General features: G+C 42.8%; 1 protein-coding gene across 2 annotated transcripts in view; it reads left to right on the top strand.

Annotated features, from left to right (window-relative positions):
* Positions 1–776: 776 nt before the first annotated feature.
* Positions 777–8,629, top strand: part of XDH (xanthine dehydrogenase) — a 70,369-nt gene continuing 62,516 nt past the window's right edge. The window contains exon 1 of one of the 2 annotated variants that reach the window (XM_064415346.1): positions 777–847. The gene's annotated coding sequence lies outside the window, so the exon portion shown is untranslated. Of the gene's footprint in view, positions 848–1,275; positions 1,455–8,629 lie in introns of those variants that run through there. The other variant, XM_064415347.1, reaches the window with a different exon arrangement.

Raw genomic sequence — 8,629 nt, 5'->3', positions numbered from 1 at the left:
CTGAGCAGCCTGGCAGCCCCTAAAGCTCCTTGGCTAGTGGAGTGCTGTGGCCACCATATGTCCTGAGTGCTTGCCCACAGCCTCCTGCTGGTGGCAGACAGAGTAGCTCCCAGAGGAGCCCTCTGCCTCCTCTGGGGAGGCTTTTGGTGTCTGTGCATGTCCTGGTCTTCCCTGATTGAAAAGCAGCAAAAATCTCAGGCACATTTGGAGTGGTGCAGCAGTAGGTGGGTGCTTGCTCTGGCCCTGGGCTGGGCCCTGCTGTTTCAGGTGCAGGCATTGCTGCAGCACTTTGGGCAGTGGCCCCCTGCATTGAGGCCAGAATCTCTGGCTGTCCCTGTTGGGAGAGGGGTGAGGGTGACAGCCCTGCAGTCAGGGTGTGTGTCACCTGGAGCTCTGCAGCCCTCTGTCACCTCTGCACTGGAATGTCCTGGGAGCAGGGCTCCAGAGGGGCTGCTGGAGGCTGTGCTTGCTTGGAGAGCCAGCCCAGTGGTTCCCACCGGCTTCTCCCAGTGTGGGTGCCTCCCTGCTCCAGGGATGAGATGTGCCCGTGGGCTCCTTCTTGGGAATCCTGCCAGCTTGGGCTCCTGTAGGAACGCAGTTGGTGGTCATTGGGAGTGTGGCTGAGCTTCATTCCTAATGGCTACAACTGTAAAAGCAGGTGAGCAGCATTGAAAGCAATGAGCCATAGGTGGTGACCAACCACCAAAAGGAACAGGGGACACACAGGTGCAATGCATCAACATGAGGGGTGTAAAAGGCTGGGCTAAAGAACAGGAAAGGTAAATGCTTGAAGTCTTCTGAAGTGGAATGAGTCTGCATGGGCAGATGCTTGAAGCCTTCTGAAGTGGTATGGTGTTCCTCTGTATGGGTTGAAGCTTTCTGAAATTGTGTGGCAATATTCTGTGTATTGTGGCTGTCTCAAGTGCACCATGTGCTGTGACAGGTTCCTGCTGGAGTTGAGGAGCTGGCCCTGTCAGAGGGATCTGTGTGCTGCCCTGCATGGAGCAGCCCTGTGTGTAGAGAGGCAGGTGCTTCATGCCCTGCCCTTTTGGAGGGATGGGGCAGAGCAGTTTGAGGTGGTACATCCCCTCCCTGTGCTCAGGGTGCAGGTCCTGGGGACTCTGTCTTGCTGGCTGCCTGCTTGGTGTGACCTTACCATAAATGAGGCTCAAATGCTTGAGTCTACACAAAGGGGTCTTAAGACAAATGAGTGGAGACTGATGTGCTCTGTAACTCCTCTGGCTTGGCCTCAGCAGACAATCCTGGGCTGCTGCACTTGTGCCTTAACCTCCTGTAGGCAGGAGCAAAGCCTCTGCCTCTGTGGCTGGTCACCCCTGGCCCTGGATGCTTGGAGTACCTGTCTGAGCACTGCCAGAAGTTTGGGAGTTTTCTGACCCTGGTTTTGGTCAGAACTGCTGGTCCCCTCCTGTCTGTTGGGCAGCTCTGGCAGCCTGGTGAGTACAGGAAACGTATAAAAAACAGACCACACAGAAATTGAAGTAGGAGAAATTTGCTAATGGTTAATATTTGCTGTCTTAATTTAAAAGGCACTCCTGGTTTCATTGTATTAAGCTGCCTATGATGTAACTTTCTCTCTTATTCAGCACATGCTTTTCACTGCTATCAAAGGTCATTTAGCATCTAGGAGTCTCCTTTAGGAGCTAGAGTAAGAAAGTCTATTAGTTTCCCTTTGAGAATGAGCAACTGCAGTTGTATTGCCTGAATCACAAAGCTTCCACAAAAAGTGCAAGCCCCAGCCTGCAACCTCCAAAGATCATTAGTGAAGTTTTTCTTTATTTCTGTGGGAATAGAAGAGTGTCTGGGGCAATTAGCAGTATTGTAGTGCAGCAGATTGCTCAGTGAGTGCAGAGCAGCCCTGATAGCTGTGCTCCTTTCTAGTAGCAGATGAACTTTTTTAACCTTTGCTTGCCAAGTTCACCTGAGGAAAAGCTGCCTGATATATTGCACAGCTATAACTTCTGTGGCTACTCTGCAAAGCTCATTAAAATATGAATTAGTGACTTCAATACTTATGTCATACTCCATCTGCCTACAGAAATGCAGTTATAGGATATTCCTTTATGGTAGACTGGTGTAAGTAACACAGTGCAAACTCATCCCCAAGGTTCCATATGTGTGTGAAGCATTTAGGAAATGCAACCGTGAAGTTATAAAAATCTCTTACACATAATTGCTTCAAACTACATCTCAGTGGTAGAATAGTCCTGGAGGAAGTTAATTAGAAAATCTTTTGCCAATCTCCTCAGTTTAATTCTGGTTCTACATCCTGCTAGGTCAAAGTGTCTGGCTGCTATTACTAATTGTCTTCTAAAAATGCTGGCATGTCTGAGGAGCTGCATGTCATGAATGCCTGCACCTTCACTGCAGGTATTTTTACATATTATCTGATCAGATTGCACAGTTAGAGATGCAGCTGCACTTACCTGCCTGGAAGAGTAGTGAGTGGGCTGAACTAATGTTGGGAAATGGGAGGCATGATCTTTCTTGGTCGGTTTAATTAAAAAACAGAGCAAACAAAACCACAGGTTCCTCCCCCCAAAAAAGGCCTAAAGCTCACAACTTTGTTAGCAATTCTATGGTCTGACTTGCCTGAGCTTTTTAAACTGAAGGGGGAAGAGGTTTCTGAAACAGCAGAGTATCCAAGAACTATGGGACATTCCTTAGATCTTAGATATAAGGGGCAAAAGTGCTGCCTCAACAAGTTGTAAAGCAAACCTTTTAGGGTGAGTGGGTAGTGTAGTCTGTACATAGAATACATATGCATTCTTTAGGATATCTAGCAAGAGAATCTGAGAGAGGTGTGATCAGTGTAGAATAAGTCAAAGATATAATCTTGTTTTTCTGGTGTAGTCTGAAACTGGGCACACTATCCCTTGGCTCTACTCATGCAGCAACATGTGTGGTGGAATCCAGACCTCTTGTACTACTGCAGAAAGCAGTTTTTGTCAGGAAAGTTTTTCATGGATGTGATCTGCTGATTTCCACTGGCTAAAAACCATTAGCACTGCCTCTGCAGTGAATAACATGAGCCAGACGTTCACTGCATCCCATAGATGAGCATCAGAGAGATGTCCTTGCCTTGGGTTTAGCTGAATTTCCTGGGACAACTAACTTGAAATTTAGGAGAACTTGTGTTTGGGAAGGAAATCCCAGGATACTACAAATAGGTGCCTTTGCAGAGAGCACAACCTGCACCATCAGCACAGATGGGTGACAGGCTGCAGGGATGTGCTTCCCTGACATTGCCAGAAAGGCTGCAGGAGCTAAGTACCTCAGTGAAGGAAATCTGTAACATGGCAATGATAAAGATGTGCTTGCACGTGTTTTGGTGTTGCAAAGTTAATGAAATGGGAAGCTAAGAGTAGAAAAAAAATTTGTATAAACAGCTTTTGAAAGGTAGTCAAATTGTCTTTTTGAGACAGGAGATTAAATGGCCCTAGAGAGAATTCAGGCAGTGTTTAGCCAGGGTAAATACCCACACTTGCTACTTCTCACAGCTTCCATTGGATGAATGATGCTCACTTTAGAAGTACATGAGAACCAATTTTTCAGGGAGTGCCTGTCTCAAAAACAGATTAGTGTGTCCAGGAAATTGTAGGTGTGACACTTGAACTTGCAAGTGTGACTAGAATGAAGAAACTCTGCGTGGTGGAATACACTTCCATCATGAAACAATCCAAGACTATGTGAAGCAGGAAGATAGTGAAACTGATACTGAATTTTCTTTTGAAGGGCCTTGTGTACTTTATCCCATTCCTTTATCTTTGATATGAGAAACACATATAATGCTTCCCAAAAAGGGAGAGCATATGCATATGTCCTCAGACATGTCTAAATTAAGTGTTGTAAGGAATCCTAAACTAGGTGATAATGCTTTTCCTAGAAAGCTCTGCCTTGAAGGCTTAAGGTAAGGCAGCTGTGACTCTGCTCTTTCATCAGAATGTGCTTTGTAGGCTCTCACTGCATTTGAACAAAATCTTGGCTTTTGGGAGTGCTCTTAAAAAGCTCTAATTTCAACATTTTCTATTTCTGCTGTTTGCGAAGAGGATGAGTGACATGGGAGTGCCTGTCATGAATAATCCCTAAACCAGTTGTGGGAACAGTGAAATCTGTGGGGAATGTTCCAAAGTACATGGGCTCTGCTCACGTTGTGCTAATCCCCCAAAGTGGGGAAGAGACTGGAAAGGTGTTGCAGGCTGCAGCTGAGAGATCATCTAGCTGTTTGCTCCACAAGGCTGGATCGAGGTCATGGTAATTCTTCACACACTCATCTCAAGACAACAGGTTACTTAAATCAGACTGTGTCTGCTGCTCTGTGATTGTGAAGGGAGAGCATACACACATCTGTAAAAATGCCTTCCTCACAGAGTTTAAGGTGTCACTCAGCTGGAGGCCGTGGGAGTAATTTGCTGCTTTGGTGGTGAAGAACAAGAGGAAGCTGGTCAGGTAGTAATGAGTGATTCCGTGTGACTTATTAAAGTGTAGCATTGATTGTTTATTGCAAATGACGGATTTGTAATCTAAAAGGATCTCATGACAATGGACATCTCATGACATTATTAGTGGAAGTGGTGAAAAAAGCAGAACTATTTTAAATTGCTTCTGTTTACTGTGGTCTCACCAAGTGAATAAACACACCTTTGTAATCTGAGCTGGATATTGACACCATTACCTGTAAAATGATCGTTACTGGCTTGATGCCACCAGTAATTGTCTTCATTATAACTAGGGAATACTAGGGAATTAAGTGTCATCTGCAGGCTGCACTTCAAGCACAAATTCTCATGGTACTCAGTCCAGAATAAACAGAAGTGTGTCATTGATTACATCATTACCAGGATAAGCAAACTTAAGGGTGTCAAACATGTTATTGCTTGGAGGAGAATAAATTTTGAGCCTCACCACAGAGACCAAGGTTTTATTACTTGTCCAACCTAGAACCACAATGTTTTATGTAGAACTTCAGAGTGTTAAAATTCAATTCAAAATCTTAGCAAATATCTTGTTAATTGCATAATCTTGCTGACTTTTATCAGCATTAAACTGAATAAACAGGAGTTCACCCCTGGTATAAATCTAGAAGGAGTAGTAAGAATAGGCACACATATCTTTCCAGCAGCAGCAAATTTTTTCAGATTCTTAATTGGTGTAAATCAATGAAGATCACTTTCAGCTGGACATGTTCTCCCTTTAAAAGAAACTTCAAGGGGCAGAACTGCCAAAGACTGGAAAAATGAAAGGTAAAAATTAACTGCAGTAGAGCAGTTTTAACTTTAGGTAAGGGCTCTACTTATCTTAGACAAATTGGTAAAATACCAAAAAGTAAAGTGAAACATAAGCGGCTTAATTAAGTGCAAGATACTAATTTTTACAAATGCATTAGTTTTTACTTTATTCTATGTTTTGTCTTTAAACCAGAGGCAAGTTAGCACTGGCCCATCAAACTGTAGGAGAAATTTAATCAGCACCACTATTATGCAAATAATTTGGCAAGATACAATGACAAATAATACCCTACAAAGCTTGTGCAATTGGTAGTCCCTGAAGCAATCTGCATAACTGCTCACTTCTTGGTAAAGGATGCCAAGCTTTTGCAGTTTTTGATTGAATGGACTTTTAATAGCCCAAAATTAAACATTCAAAAGGAGTATAAGCACGTGTGATGGGAACCTTTGAGCTGATACGTGGGCTGGATTTGTGTGAAGGACAATTCTTCCTGGGTAGCAGTGTTTATTTTGGGAGGGTGTTCATTGTGTCTCCAGCACGTGTGGGATATGATGAGACTGAGACTGGCTTTTCCCTGAGTTTGTCCGTGCCAGGTCCTCCTCTGAGGAGGGCTCTCAAGGTAACAGCTGTGTTCTGCTCCAAAAATGCCAGGGCAAGTGAACATACTGATATGTGGGAAGGTGGAGCCATAACCAAAAGTACTAGATGATCAATCAACACCTAGACAAGGTAGTTATTGAGAAAGAGGAAGAATTTGCAGGCAAAAGGAGAGTAAAAAGCTCTAGATACAATCAACGTTTCTCCTGTGGTCTCTTGCTGGATCACCTGAGAGAGTCTAGTGGAAAACTCTTCTTCCCTGCCCACTGTGCCCCAAAAGCACGTGGGAACATCCTTAATTTTGCTCTGAAATATTGCATTTGCTGTTTTCTGATAATTTAAGAAGGAACCTGGATTTTTTTTTTTTTTTTAAGAATCCAGAGTAAATGAAAATCAAGACCAAACCCATCATGACTGGGTAAAAAAGCTGTAATATCAATTCCAGCAAATTATTTGGAAGAAATATTTTGAAGCAATGTAATTAATTGGATGGTTTAGTCACCTAAAAGGGGCTTGGCCAAGACATTGTAGGAATGGGTTTGTGGATTTATTGTCTTTTTTCCTGTGCTACTTCTGATTCACTATATGACCTAAGCATGTCTTTTAGTGGCTCAGCTGCTTCTGTGGGTAAAACTCCATGTAGCCATATTACAGAGTGTTGTTCCAATGCTTAATGTTCATAGATTATTTTAGCTCTTTGTAACATAGCAACATGAAGTTACTACACACAAAAATGTGGTCCAGCACTAGTTATGTGCAAAAATTAGTTAACGTATATGTTAATGTTTGTGAAGCATAGATCCAATCAAATCAACCTTTAACTTTGGGTAAAGTAGACTTAAAGGAATTCTGTTATTTCCTACAGGCTCTTCTTAAATCATTAATATGCATACTCAATTAAAAAAATAAAATTCCTGATTTGAATTATAACTTTAATAATTGACTTTGGAAACCTAATTGGAAATATGTGGGATACATAAGGCCAACTTCATAATTCTCTTGGGGATGTATACCCTACAAAGACTCAACTGAAAGCAGCAGTTGGTGGTTTGAAGAAAAGAGTTTCTGTAAGTGGACTTTTAGGAATTTTTGTTTTCAGGAAACCATTCAGTTGACCAAAACTACCCTTGACAGAGCTCTGATGATTCCTCTGTGATGATCCTGTTCTAACAGCTGTGTACAGGTATAGCTTTGAAGTCTCTGCTGTAGTTTAGTTGGCTTATATGTGTCAGCTACATCTGGGGTGTAACAGTATGAATAAAGTCACGGAACCCTTTTTGTTCTTGATAATTCTGCAATTGTCTTTGGCAAAGAATTTTTCCTTGCAATGTTTTCTTTGCCAAAATGTCAATATTCTTGTATGCACTCTTTCATCTGTAAGGTAAAACTGTTGGCCTGTACCTGATAGGTAAATTGGGTTCCAGTAAGGTGGCTTTAAGTTTACTGTTCACATCCTATTAATTTCAAATCCACACTAGGAGGATACAAAAGTACTATGCTGAGAATGGGTTGTCTCCTTTGGTCTGCCAATTTATAAACAGTTCCTGGGTAATTATGAATACTTGTACAAACTTTTAAGAAGGACACATTTGACAGTGTCCCATTGAGTCATTTGAGGCATCCTATTATATGAGTGAGTCAAAGCAGAAATTTTATTTGCTTTGTTTCTGGTATACGCTTTGAAGGATTGGTCTGTGACGTGTAACATCCCACATCTGACTTTACAGTTCCTCTGCCATGTCTGTTTCCCAGATAGGTTTTGTCATTGTGGGATTGCATAATTTACTTTGAAAGAGGAACATGCTGTTTCCAAATTCTCCTTGCATCTCCAGTTAAGTTTGTGGCATCTTTCATTCTGTTCCAGTGGATATTGAGGCAACACTCCAGCAGCCAGGTAGCCAGCGTGGTTCATTGAGACTCAGTCTCCCCATTCAGTAGTGGACTTGGGCTGTGCTGGTAATCCACAGACCTCACACACATTCCTTGCAGTGGTGGTTGTGGAGGGCTGGAGGTGCTGCCTCACTCCTCAACAGCATGGAGGAGAGGGATATAGGTGTGGCAGAAAAACTGATGGCCAGCTAGAGACACACAGAAGGGAGGTGTCCAAGTATTCTATGAAGAAGAGATCCCTGTGCCCTTTGGATTCCCACTGCAGTTGTTTAGCTGAAGCATTTAGTGGTGTGGTGGGGGATAGAAGGGGAAGCTCCAGCTGGTAAAGGTGTGCTTTATTAGAAGAAATTGTCTAGGGCTATAGAAATCACAGCCAGCTCTGAATTTCTCCTAATTGTATGCATATTGGAAAAGTTATGGAGGCTGGGAAAACACGTATGGATGCTTCATTTTGGGGTTATCCATCTAGCAGAGCAGTGACCTCAGGCATACAGTTCACAAAATTAAATCTTTATAAAGCAAGAAGCTCATTTAGGGTCTGCTGCTGTTTTAGGCCTGAAAAGTTTGTCTTCAAGCTGCTTGCTCTAACAAATAGAAAAATAGTAAACTATTTTGGACTGTTGACTTATTTTCTTTAGACTACTAAGAGGCTGTAAGGTGGCAAGGAAACCAAAGTTAACCATTGTTTGGCAGAGACCATCTCTCTTCCTCAGGTGAGAGAGGGCAGCAGGAGCCTCTCTGTTTTCTACCTCCCAGAGGGAAACAAGGCACTTTGTCTCCACTTCTATTTCTGCTCATGTCTTTGCCTCTGGAGTTCTCCACCTTGGTTTTGATCCTGACTTCTTGGGAATGTAGTTCTGGTACTTTTTGTTAAAGGATGTCACCCAAGGTGAAG

This window comes from Passer domesticus, chromosome 3, assembly GCF_036417665.1.
Source record: "Passer domesticus isolate bPasDom1 chromosome 3, bPasDom1.hap1, whole genome shotgun sequence".
NCBI lineage: Eukaryota > Metazoa > Chordata > Aves > Passeriformes > Passeridae > Passer > Passer domesticus.
This window is presented reverse-complemented; position numbering and strand designations above follow the sequence as displayed.